Source organism: Rhinoderma darwinii, chromosome 5 (assembly GCF_050947455.1).
Source record: "Rhinoderma darwinii isolate aRhiDar2 chromosome 5, aRhiDar2.hap1, whole genome shotgun sequence".
NCBI classification, from domain to species: Eukaryota; Metazoa; Chordata; class Amphibia; order Anura; family Rhinodermatidae; genus Rhinoderma; species Rhinoderma darwinii.
In genome coordinates this window covers 130,009,169-130,035,812 of record NC_134691.1, presented here as the reverse complement: position 1 = coordinate 130,035,812, position 26,644 = coordinate 130,009,169, and the positions used below count along the sequence as shown (strand labels likewise).

General features: G+C 41.8%; 1 protein-coding gene across 9 annotated transcripts in view; it reads left to right on the top strand.

Annotated features, from left to right (window-relative positions):
• The window catches only part of ZNF516 (zinc finger protein 516), a 147,631-nt gene that overhangs the window by 49,971 nt on the left and 71,016 nt on the right, over window positions 1-26,644 (top strand). For 7 of the 9 annotated variants that reach the window (XM_075826507.1, XM_075826508.1, XM_075826503.1 and 4 more), the window contains one exon: window positions 11,872-11,959. The gene's annotated coding sequence lies outside the window, so the exon portion shown is untranslated. Of the gene's footprint in view, window positions 1-11,871; window positions 11,960-23,448; window positions 23,662-26,644 lie in introns of all 9 variants that reach the window. The other 2 variants (XM_075826506.1, XM_075826504.1) reach the window with 1 other exon arrangement.

Here is a 26,644-nt window from a genome sequence, read left to right as displayed (position 1 = left end):
CATATCAACCCTCACAGGGTCTTTGTCAAGCATAGGTGTGTATCAGGCGACTGCAGTCTCACAAGAATCGTGACACATTCTGATGTTGGTACAAATAAGCTACAGTAGTGTCTACATTATCATACCTGGTGCCGCAGCAAGCGCTTCACCCTTTCACCCTGTGTTAAAGATATATACCTAGAACAGTAAATAGTTGTTCTCCTACTCCAGAGTTGGAGCTATTCTGGTTTCTGACTAAAAATACTTTTGCAATGTTGGACTGTACGTTTTTTTCTCTCTGTACTTGTATTTCTCTTGTGATGGGTTTTGGGTTGGAGATCCTCCTGGCAGTTCTGTAATCCGTTTCAGTGCGGATTAGTTATGTTTTTCTATCCTGTCTTTGTTAATTTGCTAGTCTGCGCTCAATACCATATGGAGGAGCCGGAACAATGACATTATTTTGCCTACTTTTCAATGGCTTTGTTTATTTCACTGCAGCAAGTGTAGATTGAACCTGTTTGTGTGTGTCATATATCTAAACTGTGCTTATCTGTTCAGCCCCCTCCCCCTACAAAGCTGCTATTGCATAGCACACTGAACATGCTTTATATATGGATTCATCCTATCTATTTCTTAATGGATTTGTATTGTTGATTATTATTACTATTATTTCAGATGACATATGTGCAGTTTCAACACACATAACACAATTTGTTTAACAAATGGGTTCTTTTAGTACTAGTAACAGATATAATTGTTTACAGATATTGACAACTCTTCTGTTTACCCCTTAAGGCCCTGTTCAGTTTTTTTTAAACGCGGAAACGGTGCCAAAAAACGGCCGAAAATACCTCCCATTGATTTAAAGCGGAGGCTGTTTTTTTACTGCGAGCGGAAAACCCGTCTCGCGGTAAAAAGAAGCGTCATGCCCTATCTTCGGGTGTTTACGCCTCTGACCTCCCATTGACATCAATGGGAGGCAGAGAAAGCATATTTCACCGCGTTTTTTGCCACTAACACTCAATGGGCGCGAGCGAAAAACGCTGTGAAAATTGCGGCAAACGGCGTGCTGGCAGGTCAAAATCTACCTCAAAATCCAAAACGGAATTTTGAGGCAGAAATTTCCTCCTGCAAAAAACTCAGTGTGAACAGGGCCTAAGGATGCAGCTAATTTCAGCCCTGGGGACGCAACATAATTATGGTTATATAAAATTGTGCGTGTTATGGGGATACCAAATACCTATATTTTGTTTTATGACCTCCCCCGTTTTCTTTTTAAGGCCTGATTCACATGAGTGCTGCGCATCTCGGACGTGAAAAACAGCTGTTTTTCACGTCCGAGGTGCATCTATGCTCAGCGCTGCGGGATGCGAAGTCACGCATCCACCATAGTTGAAAGGAGGGATGCGTGATGCGTGTGAAGATAGGACATGTCCTATTTTCCCACGGACCCTTCACACGGTCCATTGAAACAACGGCTGTGTGAACGGCCGCATTGAATTACATAGGTCCGCTGTTTCAACGTAATTCAACGTGCCTAATTCAGTTTTGGTCTCCGCTCCCCCTCTCCTCTCGTGTTTTTTTTTTTTTTTTTCTTATAATTTGTTAAACCTTTTATTCTTTGTACCTCTGGGGGATATTTTAAAATATATTTCAATTATAACGCATTGAAATATTTGCATGCAATTATATAATTGTTTTACAAATGAAGCTGCTTAACTTTCAGTGAGAGGTGAAACTCTGGTAAGACTTCGTTCACATCTGCGTCAGGGCTCCGTTCCGACTTTCCGTCGGAGCTTCCCGTCAGAACGGGACCCTGACTGAAACAAACGGAAACTGTAGGTTTGATTTCAATGGTGACGGAATCGGTGCCAATGGCTTCAGTTTGTTTCCGTTGTCCAAGGGTTCCGTCGTTTTGACAGAATCAATACCATACTCTACTACACTATTCATTCTGTCAAAATGACGGAACCCTTGCACTACTGAGACAAACGAAAGCCATTGGCACTTACGGTTTCCGTTTGTTACAGTCAGTGTCCCGTTCTGACGGGAAGCTCCGATGGAACGTCCGAACTGGACCCTGATGCATTTGTGAACAAAGCCTAACACAAGGGAATAAACCAGGTGGTGATGATCTACAAAGGAAAGCTAGGAGGACACCGCTTTCTCCAGCCCCAGGGCAATATGTATGCAGAAAATGTTAAATAGAAAAATCAGTAGAAAAAAATAAAAACCGCTTGCAAAATAAATAAAAACCCTCTTCCCATCCCCCCTGTATTGTCAGGAGCAAGTTACTTGGGCGTCAGGAACGCATTAAATAATGCGTCCATATAACGCCAAATATGTTACCCTAAATCCACACAAATAATGAAGTATTTTTTTTTGTCTTTCCAGCCCCGGCCTCTGCTCTAAAATAAACATTTGTGTACATAGGTACTTTGCGCCCATCTACAGATCTCCCATATACCAGCTAGTGATGGGGGGGGGGGGGGGGGGCGCGCGACAAGTTAGAATAAATATGAGGACCTTTTGTTTTTGGGTGTTATAGCAAAGATGTGTGTTGTGCAAGGTGTGTATGTGTGTGTATATATGCTGTTCAAATTTTTGTTGTTTATGTGATCCATATATGTGGGGTTAGTGACTGCCTCCATTTTTGTTCTTGCACTCCTCCCATTCTGCCCTGGGTGATTTTAATTAGTTCAATGCTGGATCCTACCATCGCCAGGTATATATGTAGGCTTAGTCCCAGTTCTGGGTGTATGTGCAGCGTAGGTTCCCACCTTACAGAGGTCGCCTTGTCGTGGCAGGTGGGCAAACACTTTTTGATCAAAATGTGCACTAAGAACCTCCCTATTATAAGTAGATTTAGCTTTCGTGCATGTTTATTTATATTTAGTGGTTTAGGTGGCATTAGTGTCGCAGTGTGCTGTCGCCATTCTTTTTCTGATATAGATATAGATGTATGTATGTATATATATATATATATATATATGTGTATATATATATATATATATATATATATATACATACATACATATACCGTTCAAAAGTTTAGGGTCACTTAGAAATTTCCTTATTTTTGCAAGAAAAGGACAGTTTTTTTCAATGAAGATAACATTAAATTAATCAGAAATACACTCTATACATTGTTAATGTGCTAAATGACTATTCTAGCTGCAAACGTCTGGTTTTTAATGCAATATCTACATAGGTGTATAGAGGCCCATTTCCAGCAACCATCACTCCAGTGTTCTAATGGTACATTGTGTTTGCTAACTGTGTTAGAAGGCTAATGGATGATTAGAAAAGACTTGAAAACCCTTGTGCAATTATGTTAGCACCGCTGTAAACAGTTTTGCTGTTTAGAGGAGCTATAAAACTGACCTTCCTTTGAGCTAGTTGAGAATCTGGAGCATTACATTTGTGGGTTCGATTAAACTCTCAAAATGGCTAGAAAAAGAGAGCTTTCATGTGAAACTCGACAGTCTATTCTTGTTCTTAGAAATGAAGGCTATTCCATGCGAGAAATTCCCAAGAAACTGAAGATTTCCTACAACGGTGTGTACTACTCCCTTCAGAGGACAGCACAAACAGGCTCAACCAGAGTAGAAAGAGAAGTGGGAGGCCCCGCTGCACAACTGAGCAACATGACAAGTACAGTAGAGTCTCTAGTTTGAGAAATAGACGCCTCACAGGTCCTCAACTGGCAGCTTCATTAAATAGTACCCGCAAAACGCCAGTGTCAACGTCTACAGTGAAGAGGTAACTCCGGGATGCTGGCCTTCAGGGCAGAGTGGCAAAAAAAAAGCCATATCTGAGACTGGCTAATAAAAGGAAAAGCTTAATATGGGCAAAAGCACACAGACATTGGACAGAGGAAGATTGGAAAAAAGTGTTATGGACAGATGAATCGAAGTTTGAGGTGTTTGGATCACACAGAAGAACATTTGTGAGAAGCAGAACAACTGAAAAGATGCTGGAAGAGTGCCTGACACCATCTGTCAAGCATGGTGGAGGTAATGTGATGGTCTGGGGTTGCTTTGGTGCTGGTAAAGTGGGAGATTTGTACAAGGTAAAAGGGATTTTGAATAAGGAAGGCTATCACTCCCTTTTGCAACGCCATGCCATACCCTGTGGACAGCGCTTGATTGGAGCCAATTTCATCCTACAACAGGACAATGACCCAAAGCACACCTCCAAATTATGCAAGAACTATTTAGGGAAGAAGCAGGCAGCTGGTATTCCATCTGTAATGGAGTGGCCAGCGCAGTCACCAGATCTCAACCCCATAGAGCTGTTGTGGGAGCAGCTTGACCGTATGGTACGCAAGAAGTGCCCATCAAGCCAATCCAACTTGTGGGAGGGCCTTCTGGAAGCATGGGGTGAAATTTCTCCCGATTACCTCAGCAAATTAACAGCTAGAATGCCAAAGGTCTGCAATGCTGTAATTGCTGCAAATGGAGCATTCTTTGACGAAAGCAAAGTTTGAAGGAGAAAATTATTATTTCAAATAAAAATCATTATTTCTAACCTCGTCAATGTCTTGACTATATTTTCTAGTCATTTTGCAACTCATTTGATAAATATAAGTGAGTTTTCATGGAAAACACAAAATTGTCTGGGTGAGCCCAAACTTTTGAGCGTGTATGTGTGTATATATGTATATATATATATTTAGTATCTCTAGTCATGAAAGTAAAGCATTATATTGTGTTTTGCTATTCTATTAAACTGTAAAGGGAAACAGGGACATTTGTGCGTCTATTTATGCACGTGTATGTATAATAATCTACAGTGTTAGGGATGCATCGGAATCTCGATACCATTTCGATGCTGTGCGGGGGCAAACGGTTCGATACCGCCAATTTATGTATTTCGATACTGAGCTGTGCTGAAAGTATTGAAATGAATGAAGAGAACATGGTGCGCGCACTGTACAGCGCCCGCGATGTTCTCTTCCTTCAGTACCCGCTCCGCTCGTCGTTCGTACCGGACACCTCACAGTAGGAGGGAGGAACGCTCCTCTCTCCTTTCTCTACTGCTACCAATGATAATCTGAGTATGTGGGAAGAGGGAGGGGAATGTCACGAGTGGCAGTCAGTGGGTTCCTCGTGCCACTAGTGTGGAATCAGGACCGTGCTGCAGTTTAGTGACAGACCAGTCCCAGGCAGGTATTCGTTAGAACAGAGCAAAAGCTTGAAATAAAGTGTCTAGTGTTTTTGCAGCCAGCATTGAGTAACATTGGGGTTAATGTGACCCACATTAACCCCAATGTTGCCATTATGTGAGGGAAATGAGGAAGTCACTTATTAATGCGATGCACATGAATTTAGTACCTCCATTTGCTCCACATTAATTGTAATTAACCCCATAATGTACCTCACACATTAACCCAATGTTGCCCATTATGACTGAGCGAGGTACTTGATGGGTTCTCTTACTATAATGGGCATCATTGGGTTAATCTGTGAGGGAAATGATGGGGTTAATTACTATTAGGGCTTATTCACATGACTGTGTTTGGTCCATGATATACGGATTGTATGGCGCCTGCATTTTCTGGACAGAACACCGTTTAAGAAGCCGGGCTCCTATTATCGGTTATCTATGATGCTAGCAGTCACTGTCTCCCCACGGGAAAATTGTCCTGTACTGTAATCCTAGGCAGGGACCCCTAGCATCATAGATAACTGATGCTGGGAGCCCGGCTTTTTAAATGGGATTAGGTCCGGAAAATGCAGGCGACATACGATTCGTATATCACGGACCAAACACTGCTATGGGAATAAGCCCTAATAGTAATTAATACCATAATTTCCCTCACAGATTAACCCAATTTTGCCCTTTCTAATTATAGTAAGAGATCCCATCAAGTACCTCGCTCAGTCATAATGGGCAACATTGGGTTAATGTGAGGTACATGCTGAGGTTAATTACTATTAATGTGGAGGTTCAAAATTGATAACGCCTCGTGCCTCACATCAGAAAACGGAAGGACATTTTTGTGGGTTTTTTACTGTATTATATTTATTGACTTTCTAATTGTACTTTTCTAACAGTTTTAATCACTTATGTGTTGCGTGCCAAGAAATGTGATTCAGATCCTCGCAGTACAGTTAGCCGGAGCAGATGGCCTTCAGTTCATTTCCAAGCCTTTCAGCGTGGTGTCTGAAGGCCATAGGTTTTCGTTTGTTTGGTTTCATCATGTATCGCCTCTGCTGGAGCGAGCATATTCTCAACATTGTCTCATAGCAAAAAGTTTGCTTTTGAAAGTCAGTGTGGTATAACGTTCCAAAAATTGTAACAGAAAACTGGAATTCCAGTTGTGTACAAGCATTTTATTTTAAAAAAAAAGAGAATAATCCTACTCTACCTGCATTAGGTTCGCTTTATTTCCCTAGTTCTCTGATAAACACTCGGCTTGATAGGACTTTAACCTGTTGAAAAACAAAGCAAAGGTTAAAAGATGAAGCCTCAAAGGACCATTTTAAAGTTAGTTCTTGTGTCAACACCATTACCAGTCTGTTTATTGCCCTCTTTACACTTTGCAAAACATTCTCTGTATGAAAAGAATATATTATGTGGCCAGTTATTTACTATAATACACTGCAGAAAAATAGACAAAGCGCGGGCACCTTTGATGCACACCACTTTTCTACTTTTATGTCAAGCAAATCAGAAAAAACCTAGCATGACCTTTTACATTTACTTGTCACATTATGAGTACAAATTCAGAGTTGCTGCCAATTGTTGTGATTCTTGTGGTGTTTTTTAAACTATAGATCAACAGATACGGTAGAAGAAGAATTAGTAGTTTTTACTTGCAAGGGTACTTATGTGAACATATAAATGCCAAGTGTAATGTACGGTAAATCCTGTAGTCATGGGTTCAGTGCTTTGCTTCTGTACTCTTCGTCACAATTGGATAGAAAATATCCATTTTCTTGTATGGTGAAATAACTCTGCTCTGTGATAAGGCTTCCTACGCGTTATCTGGTAAAGCCGTTTAAAGTTCAGTTTGGTACCTGAATATTCCTTGTACATATATTTGGGGTTACACATATGCATTTGTGACCCCGTTTTGCTCATTAGGATTCTCTCTGCTTTTGCAGCAGCATTTCTTCCCTCCATGGGATTTAGGCTGGGTTTTCACGTCGTAGTCAAAATGCATTGTTTTTAATGCGATACGCGGCAAAATAGTGAAATTTAGCAGTGGTTTTGCAAAAAAAAACAACACATTTTGACTGCTAATGTGTGAACCCAGGCTTTGTGCTAAAAAGCAATAATTTTGTAAACTTATGGATGTCGTTCGGGACTCATTCACATCTGCATTCCGCGTTTCGTTGTTCTGATCCGTCATAGGAGCCGAACGACGAGCATACCGGAAGCTTAGGATCCGTTGCATGACTGAAACCAACAACGCCTGACAGAACACATGCTGCGCTATTTTGTTAAGCAAAAACAACGGAATCTGTGGCGTAAGCCCCCAACGAAGCCTCAGAGGCAGATGTGAACCGCCCCTTAGTTTTCTTTTTCGAACTATTTTTCAAGCAAAATAAATCTTCATTTTATGGTGGCTTCACACGTGCAGAGAATCGACCATCCAGTATTTAATAAAAGAAATGAACAACTGCAGCGTGTTACAGATATGCTGAGCATATTATGTCTCTGAATCTTTTCTGTTTATAACGCCATGAGATGTCTTGATGCTTTAAATATATATGGCATACTTATCCCTAAAAGGCAATGGAAACTGATCTCTATGATGGGGATTCCCACCACTGTTTGTTTATTTTTTGCCTGCTCATTCCGGGTGTGTTTTGCTGTCCGTTTTATGGTGGTGCAGTTATGACTTCAGCAAATACCTCTCAATATTCTAATGTACATTTATAAATTAATTCCTTTCGGATAGGGATTTAGTTGTAAGTAGCATTCTGACATACCAAACTTGTGTATTTGCACAGAACAATATAACACGTTGATCCCATTCCTTGCTTCTAGAAAATTACACCTTTTTCATTCTCCGGGTTGTATAGCAACAATTTAAATTTAGCAGACACCTGTAGGAAGATTCACAGTATGAAATCCAGCTGTCTAATAATAGGTGACTCTTCCCTTATAAAAACCTAAATATATAAATCCCAAAGCGTCGTAAAAATACTAATGGTTCCCGTTTTGCCAGAATAGACTTTGTCCTAAATAGGTCAATTAAAATATGGTTTGCAACATGTATATATGAAAAATTTGTACAATTCTGATTTGCTTTGTTTGGTTCTTGCATATTATAGAAGCATTTATTATTGCTCCTAGAAGAGAATATCTCTGTACATATGAAGCCTGTGCGGCAGTCTATGGAGTCTATGCGGCTCCTATTCACACGAGAGGGATTCTCAGCCGTGTGACGGACGTTTTTTGAATGCCCGTTTTTTTTGACGGTACGGTAAACCGGACAATTGAAGAATGGAACATGCCCTATTTTGTGCTGTTCTCCCAGCCGCACGGCTCCCATAGAAGTCTATGGGGCCGTGTAAAACACGGCTGTCACTTGGATGTCATCATGCTTTCTGCCCCTCCTTCGCTCCCTTCCCCACCTCGCAGTGCATGTGAGGAGGAGATTTTTTTTGCTCCCTATAGGAGTGGAATCCCTAATCCCTGGCCACACCTTGGCCGATTCTGTGACCGGGGATTCCGCATCAGGAGAAGTCCCTGACGACAGTGACGTTAGGGACATCTGAATCGGAATCCCCGGTCACAGCAGTCCCTGACACAGCTGTGGCCGGTAATTCTGCTCCAGGAGAAGTTCCTGACGTTACTATATGGACAGTGACGTCAGGGACCTCTCCTGGAGTGTATTCACGGGCTGTTGTGGCTGGGGATTTTGCTTCAGGAGCAGGGTACCCCTCCAGGAGAAGTCGCTGTCCATATATGTGTGGCACTACCTAGAGTGGGCAGTGTGGCACTACCTAGAGGGGACGACAACTGTGTGGCACTACCTAGAGGGGACGACAACGACTGTGTGGCACTACCTAGAGGGGGGCTGTGTGGCACTACCTAGAGGGGGGGGGCTGAGTGGCACTACCTAGGGGGGGGGGGTCTGTGTGTGGCAAAAAATTGGCAAATGAAATTCATCCATTTTTAAAACTGACGGAAAAAAGCTGATACAAAACTGGTCAAAATTGGCCGTTAAAACGGAACGGGTGCAAAACGGCCGAGAAAAACGGACCAAGACGGACGATTTTATCGGCCGACACTACGACCCGATCGTGTGAATAGAGCCTTAGGAATCGTATGGCCTCTGTGATATGCTGTGCAGGCTTTGTGCCCTTAGGTTACGTTCACATTCTACACCAGAAATCTGCAACAATGTACCATACAATACAAGTGAATGTGGTTAAAAAAAACAAACACTTACCACCTACAAGAAAAATCTGTGTGGATTTTAGGACTTTCAGCAGATTTTGAAATCCTCACCATGCCCTGTATGTGGCGTATTTGCTTCAAAAGTGCAATGCCATGTGTGAGCTTGGCCTTCAATGCATATTCCCACTCCAGACATTAGCAACATACCCTTATGATATGTTATAATTGTTTGATAGGTGGGGTCTCCTGTTAAACGCAACGTCGCCAAATCAATTATGAGTGTATTTTTTGAGTAACTGGTTTTTGCTTTTCTGGAAATATGATTTTTTTTTTATTTTGATTTTATATTTTCCACTGTTGGCCAGCAGAGGGAGTAAATTGAAATCTGCTACAGTGAAGAAACCTGTAATTTGGTTGCTGCAAATTATGGCTGGCCCCTCTCCCTGGGAGTTAAATCCCCCCCCCTTTGTAGCTGTGAGTAAGGCCTTGTTGCCAAGGTGGTAAAAAAAAAACAACAATGTGGAAACGTGTCAAATACGCTAGCGTTTTTGTAAAATACTTTTTAAACTACAGGTGGTTTTGACACGTTTTCACCGTGTTATTTACACTTGCGTAAAACAAAAAATGTATGCACTAACGTCGCACTTTCCCATTGATGTCAATGGAAAGCTTAAATCATGTGTTTTTGGACGAGTTTTTCAGCACGTAAAACGTGCCGAAAAACACTTCAAATACACGCCGTGTGAACACAGCATAGTAGGAAAGGAGTGTTTTTTTTGTTTTTTTTTGTTTGTTTTTATATCTACCACAAAGGTGACTTGGAGCAGCCAAATATAGGAGGAGACTTAGTGGAAAGGTGGCTTCACATGTGTATGGTTCTTTCCTTTGAAGTTAGCAGAGTAGCGTGAACAGGATTTCTTAAAATTCCGGAAAGAGTATAAGGGCTTGTTCACATCAGCGTTGCTTTCCATTGAGAGGTTCCATCGGAGGGTTCAGTCGGGGGACCCCTCGTTGGAAAGGCAAATTGAAAGTTTTGCTTCTGTTTGCATCACCAAACTTTGCTAATGGTTTCCGTTTGTGACCGTTGTGACAGGGTTCCGGTGTTTTTGACGGTATCAATAGCGCAGTCGACTGAACGGAACCTTTGCACAACTGAGCTAAACGGAAACCATTTGCACTGGATCAGTCACCATTGAATTCAATGGTGATGCAAACAGAAACCTATGATTTACGTTTGTTTCAGTCTGGGTTCCGTTCCGACGGGAAGCTCCGACTGAATGCCAGGACGGAATCCTGACGCAGTTGTGAACGAAGTCTTAGGCTAGGTTCACATCTCGTTTTTACTGTACGTCTGACATGCACGTTTTGATGTGAAAAAAAAAAAACGTGCCAAAACATGTACCACAGCGTGTACATTTCTCTCTATGGACAGAACGAATGTCCTAAAAGTGTAGTTTGTGCATACGTTTTGTGCTTACATTCTACCCCCCCCAAGTCCTGAAGAGCATAGTCGTCTACGCTTTCCAGGACCTTACCAAAACATATATAACACGCATATGTTTTTACGTATGGAAGACGTATGCAATCTTAAACCCTAGGTTTGCATACGTAAAAGTATACATTTTCGGCATCTATGGGAAATTACCCAGATTATGGGAGAAAAGCGTGCCTCATCCTGCCAAGCCCCTCAGTACTGGCACCAGAAAACACTGCAGCCACTCCCTACTACTCTCTTTATATTTTGACTTTACAAATCTTGACTTTACAGAGTTTGATTTAGCTTAAGAACAAAAAAAGTATACGTTTTTAGAAGTAAGAACGGATACAAGTGTATACTACACGAAAACTTAAGCGTATGTTACAAATGCATGCGTTTTTTATCTTTAAAAACATATAAGTGGTCGTATACCACAAATGTGTTTACAAAATAGGATGTAATGTTAGCCTTATTCTTCTGTGGTATTAACATGTTTATTGAAGGGTAAATCTCCATATTGCTTTTAAAGGGAACCAGTCATGTTGGAAATGCAGTCCAGAATACAGACCATGTGTTATAGGGTAGGGAGAGCTAAGCAGACTGATATTTTATTTTGTAAGAAAAGATTCAGTATAACTTGTCATTTATTGATCTAATCCTCTGCACACTTTGATCTTAAGAGTCCAGTGGGCTGTCTTAATCATTGACTGCTATCTCTGTATTCAAACGCCTACAGGAAGGGCTGTCAATCACTGAGTAGGACCGCCCACTGAACTCTTAAACCCAGAGTGAGGATAATACAAGTTAAATACAAGTTAAATACAAGTTAAATACAAGTTAAATACAAGTTAAATACAAGTTATACTGAATATACAAAACTATATATCCATCTCCTCCCCTCCCTCTGCTCTAGAACATACTGCCTGTAGATTTTACTGCATTTTCAACATGACCGGTTAATATTTTTATTGAAATGTTGCAATAACATTGATTTAGTCTAGAAATTTTGTATAGATCTCAATCTCCACTCGACTGATGTTTTTGTTTTATTCCAGCTTCAACAGAGAAGTTATTGCAGTCCCAATATGGCAGCAGGTCCAATTTTGTAAGTGTGGAGATGGACAATCAGTACTTCAATCCGAGGTCAGTCTACATAGCATCCAGCATAGCAACGATAACATGCTTCCAGCAACTGTATATTTCACAAACTTAGAGAGGCTATTTTTGTAATGTGACAAACATTTTATTTATATATGTATGTATTTATTTCTATATGTCAGGACTGAACAAGGAGCTGGGTTGCTAATGGAGAATAAATTTTCTACTGGCACGTAACATTTTAGGCTATGTGCCGATGGTGCTATATAAATAAAGATTATTATTATTTGTGATAAAACATTCCCTCTCTAGCCACTTTTGACCTTCCTGACAGAGCCTCATTTTTCAAATCTGACATGTTTCACTTTATGTGGTAATAACTTCGGAATGCTTTCACCTATCCAAGCGATTCTGAGATTGTTTTCTCGTGACACATTGGACTTTATGTTACTGGCAACATTTTGCTCGATACGTTCAGTATTTAATTGTGAAAAACACCAAATTTTTGCGAAAAATTGCAAAAATTTGTACTTTTCTCAATTTAAATGTATCTGCTTGTAAGACAGATAGTTATACCACACAAAATTGTTGCTAATTAACATCCCCATATGTCTACTTTAGTTTGGCATCGTTTTTTGAACATCCTTTTATTTTTCTAGGACCTTACAAGGCTTAGAACTTTAGCAGCAATTTTTCACATTTTCAAGAAAATTTCAAAAGGCTATTTTTGCAGGGGCCAGTTCAGTTGTGAAATGGCTTTGAGGGCCTTATATATTAGAAACCCCAATAAGTCACCCCATTTTAAAAACTGCACCCTCAAAGTATTCAAAACAGCATTTAGAACGTTTCCTAACCCTTTCGACGTTTCACAGGAAATAAAGCAATGTAGAGGTGAAATGTACAAATGTTTTTTGTTTTTTTTTTGCAGGAATTCATATTTAATGAATTTTTTTTGTAACACAAAGTTTTACCAGCAAAATGCAACTCAATATTTATTGCCCAGATTCTGCAGTTTTTTTAGAAATATCCCACATGTGGCCGTAGCGTTCTACTCGACTGAAGCACCGGCCTCATCACCTAGTGGATTTTGGGGCCTTATTTTTATTAGACTATATTTTAGGCACCATGTCAGGTTTGAAGGGCTCTTGCAGTGCCAAAACAGTGGAAATCCCCCAAAAGTGACCCCATTTGGGAAACTACACCCCTCAAGGAAATTATCTAGCGGTATAGTGAGCATTTTGACTGCACAGGTTTTTTGCAGAAATTATTGGAAGGAGGCCGTGAAAATTAAAATCTAAATTTTTTCAAAGAAAATGTAGGTTTAGCGATGATTTTTTTTTTTTTTCTCATTTCCACAAGGACTAAAGGAGAAAAAGCACCGCAAAATTTGTAAAGCAATTTCTCCCGGGTAAAACAATACCCTACATGTGGTAATAAACGGCTGTTTGGACACACGGCAGGGCTTAGAAGGGAAAGAGCGCTATTTGGCTTTTGGAGATCACATTTAGCAGGAATGGTTTGCGGAGGCCATGTCGAATTTGCAAAGCCCCTGAGGGGACAAAACAATGAAAACGCCCAAAAAGTTACTCCATTTAGGAAACTACACCCCTTGAGGAATTCATCTAGGGGTGTAGTGAGCATTTTGACCCCACAGGTGTTTCATAGAATTGGGCAGTGAAAATAAAAACAATCCTTTTTCTTCAATAAGACGTAGCTTTAGCTCAAAATTTTTCATTTTCTCAACAAATAAAGGAAAAAAAGAAACACAGCATTTGTAAAGCAATTTCTCCCGAGTACGGCAATACCCCATATGTGGTCATAAACTGCTGTTTGAGCACACGGCAGGGCTCAGAAGGGAAGGAGCGCCTTTTGGAGTGCAGATTTTGCTGGATTGGTTTCTGGGCGCCTGTGGGACAAACAGTGAAAACCCCCCAGAAGTGACCACTTTTTGGAAACTACACCCCTTAATGCATTCACCTAGGGGTGTAGTGAGCATGTTAACACTGCAGGTGTTTTGTAGAAATTAGTGTGCACTCGATGCTGCAGAGTGAAAATTGGATATGACAATATGTTGTGCCCAGCTTGTGCCACCATAACAAGACAGCTCTCTAATTATTATGCGGTGTTTCCTGGTGTTAGAAACACCCTACATGTGACCCTAATCTTTTGCCTGGACATTCGACTGGGCTCAGGAGTGAAAGAAAACCATGTAAAATTGAGGCCTAATTTGGCGATTTACAAAGTATTGCTTCACAAGTGCAGAGGCTCAGATGTGAAATAATAAAAAGAAAGTGACCCAATTTTGGAAACTACACCCCTCAAGGCATTTATTAAGGGGTGTAATGAGCATTTTCACCCCAAAGGTCTTTTCCATAAATTAATACGCTGCAGATGGTGCAAATTAAAAATTTCAATGGCAATTATGTCGTGCCCAGCTTATGCCACTGGAGAAACACACCCCAAAAATTGTTAAAAGGGTTCTCCCGGGTATGGTGATGCCCTATATGTGGAAGTAAACTGCTGTTTGGGCATGCTGTACGGTTCATAGGGGAAGGAGCACCATTTGGCTTTTGGAGAGCGGATTTTGCTTGGTAGTAGGTTTGTTTGAGTATTGCTGGTGTTTCCGTTTATAATGTGGGGGTACATGTAAGCTGGGCAGAGTATATCAGGGGCATAGTCCGGTAGTATAATAATGGGGTAAAAAAAACAATAAAATGATCCATAGATGTGTGTTACGCTGATCCTTTCTGCACAGGCCAGTGTCTCACTGATATATGGCGTCCGTTCTTATGCTCCTTTTGGTCCACACTCCGCACCTTTGCAGTTTGGGGAATTTTGCTGGGAAGTGTTGTCCAGGTATAATACGGGCATCCTCTCTTCCAGCGGATATGTTTGGGCCCTCCCCTTCCTGGTTCCCTAATTTTAGGACCTTGATAAATCACCTCTTGAAACAGAAGAAATATTCCCCTCGGGCTGCACAACTGCATATTTTTTTATTTCCTGACTTATTGGAGCTTTAACTAATTTTATTTTTTCATAGATGTAGTGATATGAGGGCTGTTTTTTTGCGGGACGAGCTGTAGTTTTTATTGGTACCATTTTGGGGTACATGCGACTTTTTGATCACCTTTTATCTTATTTTTTGGGAGGCCAGATATCCAAAAAAACCGCAATTCTGGCATAGTTGTTTTTTATACAACATTCACCACGCGTTATAAATTACATGTTAACTTTATTTTGCGGGTCAGTCCGATTCCGGCGATACCTAATTTATGGCACTTTTTTATGTTTTACACCTTTTTTGCACAATAATATTACTTTTGTAAAAAGAATGTATTTTTTTCTGTCGCCAAGTTGTGAGAACCATAACTTTTTAACTTTTTCGTCGACGGAGCTGTATGAGGGCTTGTTATTTGCAAGACGAGCTATAGTTTTCATAGGCACCATTTTTGGATACTTGCGACTTTTTGATCACTTTATATTCCAATATTTGTAGGGCAAAGTGACCAAAAAACAAATTCTGGTATAGTTTTTTTAAAATTATTATTTTTTACTCTGTTCACCGCGTGCAATAAATAATATAATATTTTTATACCTTAGGTCGTTACGGTCGTGGCGATACCAAATACGTATGGTTTTATTATTTTTTCAATAATAAAGAACTTGATAAGGGATTGTGTTTTTATTTTATTACTTGAAAATTTTATTGTTTTCAAATGTATTTTTTTACACTTACACTTTTTTTCAAGTCCCACTAGAGGACTTGAAGGTCCAACTGTCAGATTTTTTTTTTCTAATACATTGTGCTACCTACGTAGTTCAATGTATTAGATCTGTCAGTTATTCACTGACAGCAAGCCGATTAGGCTTCGCCTCCCGGCGGGGCCTAATCGGCTTCTGTAATGGCAGAGCAGGAGGCCATTGTGTCTCCTGTTGCCATAGCAGAGCAGTCACCAGTCCTGATTGCCTGTCAGGGCTGGCGATCTGCTAGCAACCAGTAAGATGCAGCGATCGCTTTCGATCGCTGCATCGAAGGGGTTAATGGCAGGGATTGGAGCTAGCTCCCGTTCCTGCCGTTACAGGTGGATGTCAGCTGTAACATACAGCTGACTTCCACCGCTGATGACGCCTGATCAGCTCCTGAGCCGGCGTCATCTTGCCGGCGGCTACGGAAGCCGTTCAGGCTCCGCCGCCGGGCGGGTGCTGGAAGTGTTCCGTGCTAGGCAGACCGGGAGGCCAGTATTAGGCCTCCGGTTTCCATTGCAGCCACCGGAACCCCGGCAATTTCATTGCTAGGGTTCCGCTGAGCTGCAAACACCTTAAATGCAGCGATCACGTTTGAGCTCTGCATTTAAGGGGTTAATGGCGGGGATCTAAGCTAATTTCGGTCCCCGCCATTACAGCCGGATGTCAGCTGTAAGATACCGCTGACATCCGGCGATGATAGCACCGGCTCAGCTTCTGAGCCGGTGCCAAGCATTTGGCGTATGGATATGGCAAAATACGGGAAGCATTAGCTTTCCATGGCGTACCCATACGGCAAATGTCGGGAAGGGATTAAAGTCTATAGTGTTTTGGCCAGCCCTGATTCATGTATTTATTTACTTCACACTGACCTATTACTCAGCACATTACTGTATTTTTTTAAATCTTATCTAGTGTATTGTAACTTCATACCACATAAAACCATTTTTTTTCTTTCAGTTTTATGTAAATGTTTTAATAAATGCATAATGAAAACTTGGTCTTATAGTTAAATAAAATACCATTAAGGAAAAATAAAACATCAGGTCTAGAAGATTAGAAGCAATATTTATGTGTAGTCATTTAATACTTTTTATCTGCATCAAGGTGTTGGAGTATAATTTTTTTCAATTCCTTACCACTTTAAAGGGACACTCCGGCCAAAACGAAACTTTCCGATTGTTTATTTGTTTAGGTTTTTTTGCTGAATTTTTTTTTTTTCTTCCACAAAGTGGAAAGTATTAAAAATGTAAATAATAATTTGACATGTTTTCCTATGTTGGCCGCTACAGTGAGCACTTCCCAGAATTAAAGCAACGTGAATCAGGCAAAGCAGCCTGACTTACAGCTGATGTAAATGTGGGAGGGAGACGCACCCCCCCTCCCTATTTTTGGATACAAGCCAAGAAAAGGAGTCTTCAAACTGCTAAGCAGTGTCCAGATCCCATTTTGGGAGTGCTTTTACAATGGCAGCTGGTAATAGGCTAAGAAGGATGAAAGTCAAAAGGGAAGACCCTGTGGTGAATTACTTTTCAGTTGACAGGTTCACACGGCGTGTATATGACGTTTTTTTTTTGGCGTATTTTACATGTTGAAATCGCATCAAAAACCGCTTGATTACACTTTTTATTTGCATAGATGGGAAAGCGCACTGTTAGTACATACAACGCGTTTTGTTTTTTTACACACGCGTTTTTAATAAAACGCGTTGTGTAAATAAAGAAGTGTTGAGTCAATTATTTTGCATGTAAAACACTCCAAATGTTCCCATAGTCAATGGGAGTCCTAATTATGCCCCAAAAAACGTGCAAAAAGCGCACACAAAATGCATTAAAAAAAATGCAAATAAAGCGTCAAACTCCTAATTAAGCTTCCCATTTGCATCATATGGGAAAGGGATTTTAAAAAATGTTGCGTAAAAAAGAAGCGTTTGATCAATTCAACGCGCCCAAAAACAGCGCACAAAAAACGCAAAAATACTAGCAAATAAAGCAAAAGTGTGCATGGCCCCAAAGAAATGAATGGGTCAGTGTGCTATCCGTTAAAAAAACAGATAGCACACTGATGCATTTCACTGAAGTGTGCTTGAGGCCTAACTTACATTTTTTTGCAGGTTCCGCTGGACCTATTGGACTACGTGGTAGATTCGGTGGACTACTGCGATCTACGTTTTGTTTATTTTTTAAATAAAATGGTTAATGAGGGTTGTGTGGTGGTTTTTATTTCAATAAAAATATTTTCTTACGTCTTTTTTTTTTTTTTTTTTTTTTAGTGCTTTATTAGCTCCTTAGTAATGGCAGTTGTCTGACGAAATCCATTACTAAGGTCGGGCTTAGTGTTGGCCAGTAAAAAGGGCTCGCACTAACCCCCCCATTATTACCCCGGTACCCACCACCACCAGGGGTATCAGGAAGAGCCAGGTAAAATCTAGTACCCGACCATCTGTAGTGACGGTCGGGCACTGGGGCGGACGCAGACTGGTATTATGAGGCCGGGAAGGGCCACAAACCGTGGTCCTTGCCACCCTAAATGCTAGGCTGCTGCTGTGTTGTATCGGGCTAGTTATGAAAATAGGGGGGATCCCACAATTTTTTTTTTATTTTTTTTAAAAACTATGTGGGGCATTTTCATAACCAGCCAGATGCAAAACAACAGCAGCTTAGCATTACAAGGGTGGGAAGGGCCACGGTTTTTGGCCCTTCCCATCCTGATAATACCAGCCTGTGGCTGCCACAGTGCCCGTCCATCACAACAGATGGTCTGGTACTGGATCGTACCCAGTTCTTCCCGGCACCCCTGGTGGCGGTGGGTACTGAGGGAATAATGGGGGGTTAGTTGCAGCCTTTTTACTGGCTAACACTAAGCTCCGCCTTAGTAATGGACGTCGTCAAACAGACAACTGCCATTATCCAGGCACTAATAAAGTATTAAAAACAACGAGACATAAGAAAATATTGTTATTGAAATAAAAACTCCCCCACAAAACCCTCGTTAACCATTTTATTTAAAAGAAAAAAAAAAACATCTATCATCGATGTAGTCCACCGAATCTACGATGTAGTCCACCGAATCTACGATGTAGTCCAATAGGTCCAGCGGAACCTGCAAAACAAAAAAAAATAAAGTTAGCAATATGAAAAATAGAAATACTTATACTCCCCTACAGCAACTTCTGTCTTCTCCCCTGCCCCACAATAAATACTAGAGGTCCCCACAAGCACCCTGCACGGACCCCCCCCACCAGCAACCTGCACACACGCACCCTTCACACAACCCCCTCCCACAGACAACCCCCCCCCCACAAGCACCCTGCACGCAACCCCCACCTCTACAGCCAGTCGGCTGTTTAGAATGAACAGCGGCAAGCACCGCTGCTTCGTCGAGCACCCCCCCCACAGACAAACCCAGCCCCCAAACATACAACTGCGCCACACACAACCCCCCCCGCACACACACACGCGCACACGCATACACACGCATACACACACACACACACACACACACACACACACACACACGCATACATACGCACACACACACACACGCATACATACACACACACACACACACGCATACATACGCACACACACGCATACATACGCACACACACACACACGCATACATACACACACACACACGCATACACACACAGACACACACACACACCCACAGTGCCCTCTGTAGAAAATGCCACAGTGCCCTCTGTAGATAATGCCACATACACACACCTCCCTGTGGATAGCTCCATTGGGGCTCCCTCTAGGAGTGGAACCCCCAGCCAGAGCACTGCCGACGTTTAGGCTGGGGATTCTTCTGCTGGAGGAGCCCCTGACGTCACTGTCCATCCTCCTGGACCGGAATGTGATGTCAGGGGCAACCACAGAGCCGGAGTCCAGGAGCTGAGCGATAGTATAGGCTTTTCTCCGGAACTCTGGGGAAGCCCCTGAGAGCACATATGGACAGTGATGTCAGGGGCAAACACAGAGCCGGAGTCCCGGGCAGAACGCTAAGGCTAAGTTCACACTGAGTTTTTTTGACGCGGAAACCGCGCCAAAAAACTCGTCAAAAACGGCCCGGAAATGGCACCCATTGATTTCAATGGGAGGCGGGGGTGGTTTTCTCTTAATACATATTTTTCCACACTAAGAGCCTCTCCACCTGGCTATCTATATTGGAGTCCCAAAATGATATCACCAGTAGCTTTTTTTATTTTTTTTTATTTTTTATTTTTTTTAATTGAACTTTGCTAATACATTTCAGCTTTAAGAAATTTTTTAAGACATAAAAAATACCTGTATAATTAATAAGAAATCGTAAATGTTAATTTGTCTCTCTGTTCATATAGCTGTTTTACATTTTTCGTTGGTGGGGAAAGATGAAATTTTTTTTTTTACATTTTCTTTTATAGTATTTTTAAAAAGTTTCCCTGTCTCTTGCGTCTGCTCACAGGGTCATTCAGTAATCCATGCTTATTCGTTGTGTAACAGGATTTTCTTGTGTAGTAGAAACAGTGCCTGCTGTATTAAAGAGCCTTTGTTAAAGCATAAATTAATGGTGTAGCTTTCAGATTTCGCCTGGCAAGGGATGTTAAAGGTTCTTTATGCAGGTTTACTGATATTTGAGTCCATGTTCTTTACACCTATATAAACCTGTAGATTTTGCTTAATAATGGTCATAACAATTAAAAATGGCATTTCATACACATAGTAAACGGGTTTTCTTTTCTTATTGTCTGATCCTTAGTTGGGAAATGCCGTAGAATAGTTTGTGTTTGGATTCTGATATTAGCTGCATAAGTTAGATGCTACCGGTTTCTTTTTACTTACATTGTATGATGCTTGTGTGATTAATAACAGTCTTCAGTTCTGCAGCTGAACAAGGTACATTGGTTGAAATTCACGGATAAAGAATGACGGGGCAGCTAAGCCTCAATAGCTGGCGCTTGCTTGGAAATGCATTTAGCAATGAGCTTGTCTTTGTCTGTTGTTCTGGTCCCCTGAGGCTGGTAAGAGTCAGCCATTACTTTTGTTTTGTAATGCCTATTTTCTATAGGTAGATCTGAAAGCTCTTGTGTATTATGAGACCCTGCAAAACCGAACAATAGTGGTGTTGCCCATAAAACCTGGGTAAATGTGATTCTGCTTGCTACAAGAGTGAGCATCTGCATTTTCTCCGGCATGCTTTTATACATGACCCCTAATGAGTGGCAGTTTGTATATTTATTTATGCATTTATTTGCAGAAAATATGTCCAAGTGTGTGTATGCTTTACACAATAATGGAACACAGTGTGAAATATATACACTACATTGTGCTTGCTAGGGCCAAGATAGGGTGGCGCACAAAACAGGAATTCACTCTTTGGTGTTCTTTGACTTCCTGCATTGTGCATTGCCGCCTCACGTCCTGCAAAAAGCATCGTCTGAAAATACGGCCATTTTTGGAGCTGTTTTTCTATAGTCAATGGAAAACTTTGGAGATGGGATAATCACTTTTTTAATATTGCTGTTAAATAATTATTTTGAGCAAAAGCTAAAATTATACAGAAAACTCAGTCATATATGACTTCAGATCATCCAAAGCTAGTGCCGGAGAGTCACTTGGAGCCATCCAACAACCCAAGTTGTGGCTGCCTCCATGCAGGTGATTTTAGCCTGCAGAGCTAAGACCTGTGTCCAAAGGATGGTAATTTCAGATCGCCACAAAGTCTCCTGGCGTTTGGACCATCAATTCCAAGTCACCTTAGCTTCTCGAAGAAATTATCATTGCCTTGTAGGTCAGTGTGTGGGGAGTGCATCAATGGGGGAGTAGTATATTCAGGAGACCGTGTGTGTGTAGAGCTGAGCGTGCATAAAGATGGGTGCTGGAGAAAATGTGCATAGTTCTTCACCTCCAGAGTCAAGTGACACTGAAAGAGGTCCAAAAGAACCATCAGCCATGTTTGAGGAACAGGCCATGGGAGATCCGCCGGAGGTTGTAGTGTGGTAGGGGCTTCTTGCCCCACGTTTTTTGCCGGGGAAACCACAGCAAAAAAAACCTCCGAAATTTCCTCCCATTGTTTTCAGGTGGTGGAGGCGTTTGCTTGTGGGAGAAAGCGACATGCCCTATCTTGAGGTGTTTTCCGCTTCAAAAACCCCATTGAAATCCACGGGAGACGGAAAAAACACAGACGCGGTTTTTGACGTGTTTTGTTGTTAACCGCTCGCGGTTTTTCTCTTTGCCTTTTGAAGAAATAGGGAATAAATTGCGACAAAAAAAACGGAGCTGATTTTTCCAGGCAGAATTTTGTGAACAGGACTTTAGGCTGCACCCCAGCGTCATGACTGGGAGCAGTTGCTAGCTGCGGTATAAGAGGAGCAGGGCAGTCCAACCCATCATGCGGGACAGTCTCTGTGGGAACGACATATGAAATGCTGACTGCCCTGGTGTAAGTTGCGCTTGTGCTGGCGAAACGGCCAAATAGGAGGAAGAGACTGATTTCTCAACAAGAGTCCGGCTTTATGTTGGCATGGGTAGCAAAGGTGGGAAGTAGTTTCATGTACCTCTCCAGGAAGGCATTCAGGCTGGTAAGTGCCTTTTCCTAGCAATTTAAATCATTTAAGAAGCAGGGCCATAGTACAGAACACGAGAGTAGCGTATCTGCTCCTGATGCGCCCCAAGCTACATCGGGGATCAGTAAAATTATACATTTTACATAGCTCGAGTTCTGCTTTCCTGCATACATACACTGTTCTGTGTATTGCAGACTAGTTCAGTACACAGATTAAATAGGCAACTGGCGGCCTTTGGGTGCTAACCCTACTACTGATGTTAAACTACACCTTAAATCAAACGTACAAAATCCTTACGGAGCCACCGCAGGTCAGGCCCATTCGGCAGAATGAGGGTGCTGAAGTGCTCGCTGCAGTATCTTCATTGTTTACACAGACAGATTCAGCGGCTCCTCTGTACATGCAGTTGTGCCTGGTACTACAGTTACGTAAATAAGGCTGAGCTGCATTACCAGGCACAGCCGCACATATGGATGAGCCGATGTACCGGTGTAAACAATAAAGGGGTCGAGCTGCTTTCTTCATTCTACTGATCGGCTGAATTCCTGAGGTTTGGACCCCCGCCAATCAAACATTGATGGCCTATCTTAAGGAAAGAGGCTATCAATGTCCAACTCCCAGAAAATCCGCTTGTGGACCTCAATATACAACATCCCCAAAAGTTATATGCCTGTGGCTAACCTCCTATGCACATTGGCCTGGCTCTTGCAATACGTCTGTGATCCACATATGTTAAGTTAAATGTGCGCATGTGTATGCTTCTTACTAAGCCCCAGTTCACACACTATATTTTGGCACTGGTTTTGACGCGGAAACCACGTGAAAAAACACTCCAACACTCTCCATTGATTGAAATAGAAGGTAGGGGTGTTTTTGTTCACGTACGTCTTTTTCTTTTTTTTTACCACTCGCAGAAAAATAAAAGCGTAATGCCCTATCTTGGAGTGATTTTCACCTCTAAACCTCCATCGAAATCAATGGGGGAGGGGTGCTTTTTTTTGCATTTGCATAATCAAAGGCGCCAAAATACAAATCAAACCCTGAAGGAATTTTGAGGCAGGTTTTTTTTTTATGCTTGGCAAAAAACTGAACATACCCTAAAGATAAGGTTATCAGAGTATCTTTATGGAAACTATTTTATTAAAATATTTTTATTCCCCAAATGTGTTATATTGAAAATATAATGTCTAGCAAAACTCCAGCTCAATCTAAGCTGTGGTTTTATCTTTTGTGTTTACAGATGTGTTCATGGCAGTGACTGCACAAGTCTTCGAGAATTCTTAGCTGTCTCCTAGCAATGGACTGCAAATCTGCTCACAACATTAATACTTCGCAAATTTACCAGGAGACAAGGGATTCTGTTTGTGATGTAGAGTGCATTCGCAACAAACCATGATTAACACTGTTTATATGCAGCTCTGCAGTGTACAAATGCCGGCTGGAGCCTCAGCAGGTTAAAAATGCTTTTCAGAGCTTTATCTAAATATACATGCAGTGTCCAAAGAGCCATACCCTTACCCCTTAAAATGTGTTTGTATATAGATATCTAGATCTATTTATTGCTCTATGTATTACTGCATTGATTTGTCATCTTCCCTGAGTGGGTGATCTTTATGCAGTCTTTGCAGGTAGAAACATAAGTAATATCTAGGTCATGTTAAAGGGAAAGTGTCGCTGGAATTATAATTTTTTTCTCTCCAGTTAAACAATTAGTATTTAAGTGATTACACATTGTTTTAATTTTTTCACAAGTCAGGAAATATTATAAATTAGATTCTAATTTATAACATTTCCATGTGCTGGCCACTAGAGGGAGCAGTTCCCAAAATTGCAGCATGGTCACTGTGGTAACGCAACCTCATTGATTTATGCTGCAAATTTGGGGTGGACACACACTCCTCTAGTGTCCTCACACAATCCCCCCTCCCTTCTTCTGGCTAGTGCCAGGAGAAGGAAGGGTCTTCAAACCTTCTACACGGTGTGCCGCCATTTTCTGAGTGACTGCACAGTGCTAGGAGGATTAGATACAGGGCTCAGCAGACAGTATAACATGAACATACACAAACATAATACACAAACATAAATTACCTGCTCCTGCCGCCGCCTCCGCTGGTCTACGCTCCTCTTCCCTGCGCCTTCGCTTCGTTGAACGTATGGCCGGAAGCCGTCATCCTACTGTCCAGCAGCGGCTTCCAGTCCACATGAAATTGGCGCCGGATTTAGCTCTACGAACGAGCTTCGTTTGGGTCTGTGCGGGAGCGGCGCATGCGCCGTTCCCACACAGACGGCGCACGCAACTGAGAATGGAACGGCTCCCGTTCGCATTCTCTATGGGGTTGTATGTGCCGTATAGAATCTCTGTATGTCGTTAATCGACACATACAGAGATGAAAAACAAATGGCAGCCCCCATAGAGAAGTAAAAATAAGAATACATTAAAAAGTTAAAAATGAGAACACAATTACATAACATTTTTGTTAATCTATTAAAAGCAATATAATAATAATAATAAAAAAAAAAATCATGACACCTTCCCTTTAAAAGCTGGAATACAGCATACCTGGAAAGTGGGAAGCTCTCGTGAGCAAGATAGTGTTAAAAGCCACTGCTATTACTTTACTGAATATGCACAACTGCTTTTCTTGGCTGGGTGTGTTTTTAATTTTTCCACTGTTTCCTACTATCCAGCAGCTTTCCTGTACGTTCACACAGAGTTTTTTGCCGAGTTTTTTGCCGCGGAAACCGCGCCAAAAAACTTGTCAAAAACGGCCCGAAAATGCCTCCCATTGATTTCAATGGGAGGCAGAGGCGTCTTTTTCACGCGAGCGGTAAAACTGCCTCGCGGGAAAAATAAGTGACATGCCCTATCTTCCGGCGTTTACGCCTCTGACCTCCAATTGACTTAAATGGGAGGCAGAGAAAGCGTATTTCACTGCGTTTTATGCCCGCGGCTCAATTCTGCCTGCAAAATACTCCGTGTGAACATAGCCTAAGGCTATGTTCACATGGAGTATTTTGCAGGAGGAATATCTGCCTCAAAATTCCGTTTGGAAGTTTGAGGCAGATTTTCCTCTCCCTGCACGCCAATTTTCGCGGAGTTTTTCGTGGCGTTTTTCGCCCGCGGCCATTGAGCGCTGCGGGCATAAAACACAGTGAAATACGCTTTCTCTGCCTCCCATTGAAGTCAATGAAAGGTCAGAGGCGGAAACGCCCGAAGATAGGGCATGTCGCTTCATTTTCCCGCGAGGCAGTTTTACTGCTCGCGGGAAAAAGACGCCGACGCCTCCCATTGAAATCAATGGGGGGCATTTTCGGGCCGTTTTTGACTAGTTTTGTGACGCGGTTTCCGCGTCAAAAAACTCTTAAATACTCTGTGTGAACATAGCCTTAATGTTCACAGCACAAGTATTATTTCTCAGTTGAAACTGCTTGCATAACCGTTGCAGCTGCATCAATGGGGTGGTTTTGCAATCCTTTTCTTCGGTTTGGTAATGTTTAACTGTTTTCATGGCTCATTGCTCTGGATTGTACCTCTAAATACATAATAAAACACTGTGTGCTGTTACTTATTTCCTTGCCAGCTATGGTGGTAGTTTTGTCACCCCTCAGGTTATCTGTGGGCGTTTTTTTTTTTGTTTTTTTTTACTGTAATAATAGTCTATTTATGAAGCTGCGTGCATTGACAAAAAGAATCCTATATTGTCGCCTAAGGCTTCGTTCACATCTGGTTCGGGACTCCGTTCATGGGTTCCTTCTGACATTTCGATCAGGGGAACCCATGAACGGAATCCAAACGGAACCATAGATTTCCGTTTGCATCGCCACTGATTTCAATGGTGACTGATCCGGTGCAAATGGTTTCTGTTTGTCACCGTTGTGTAAGGGCTCCGTCGGTTTGACGGAATCTGTATCGTAGTCGACTGCGCTATTGATTCCGGTAAAGCAACGGTGACTAACGGAAACCATTTGCACCGGATCCGTCACCATTGAAATCACTGGTGATGCAAATGGAAACCTATGGTTTTGGTTTGGATTCAGTTCATGGGTCCCCCTGACGGAAAGCTCCGACGGAACCCATGAACTGAATCCCGACGCAGATTTGTTTGAAGCCTTAAAGAGACTCTGTCACCACATTATAAGTGCCCTATCTCCTACATAAGGAGATGGGCGCTATAATGTAGGTGACTGCAGTGCTTTTTATTTAGAAAAACAATCTATTTTCACCACATTGGGAGCGATTTTAGCTTTATGCTAATTAGTTTCTTAATGCCCAAGTGGGCGTGTTTTTACTTTAGACCAAGTGGGCGTTGTACAGAGGAGTGTATGACGCTGACCAATCAGCGCCATACACTTCTCTCCATTCATTTAGACAGCACATAGTGACACTGTGTTATTCACTATGTGCTGTCTTATACTGACATATTAATGTTACTGAA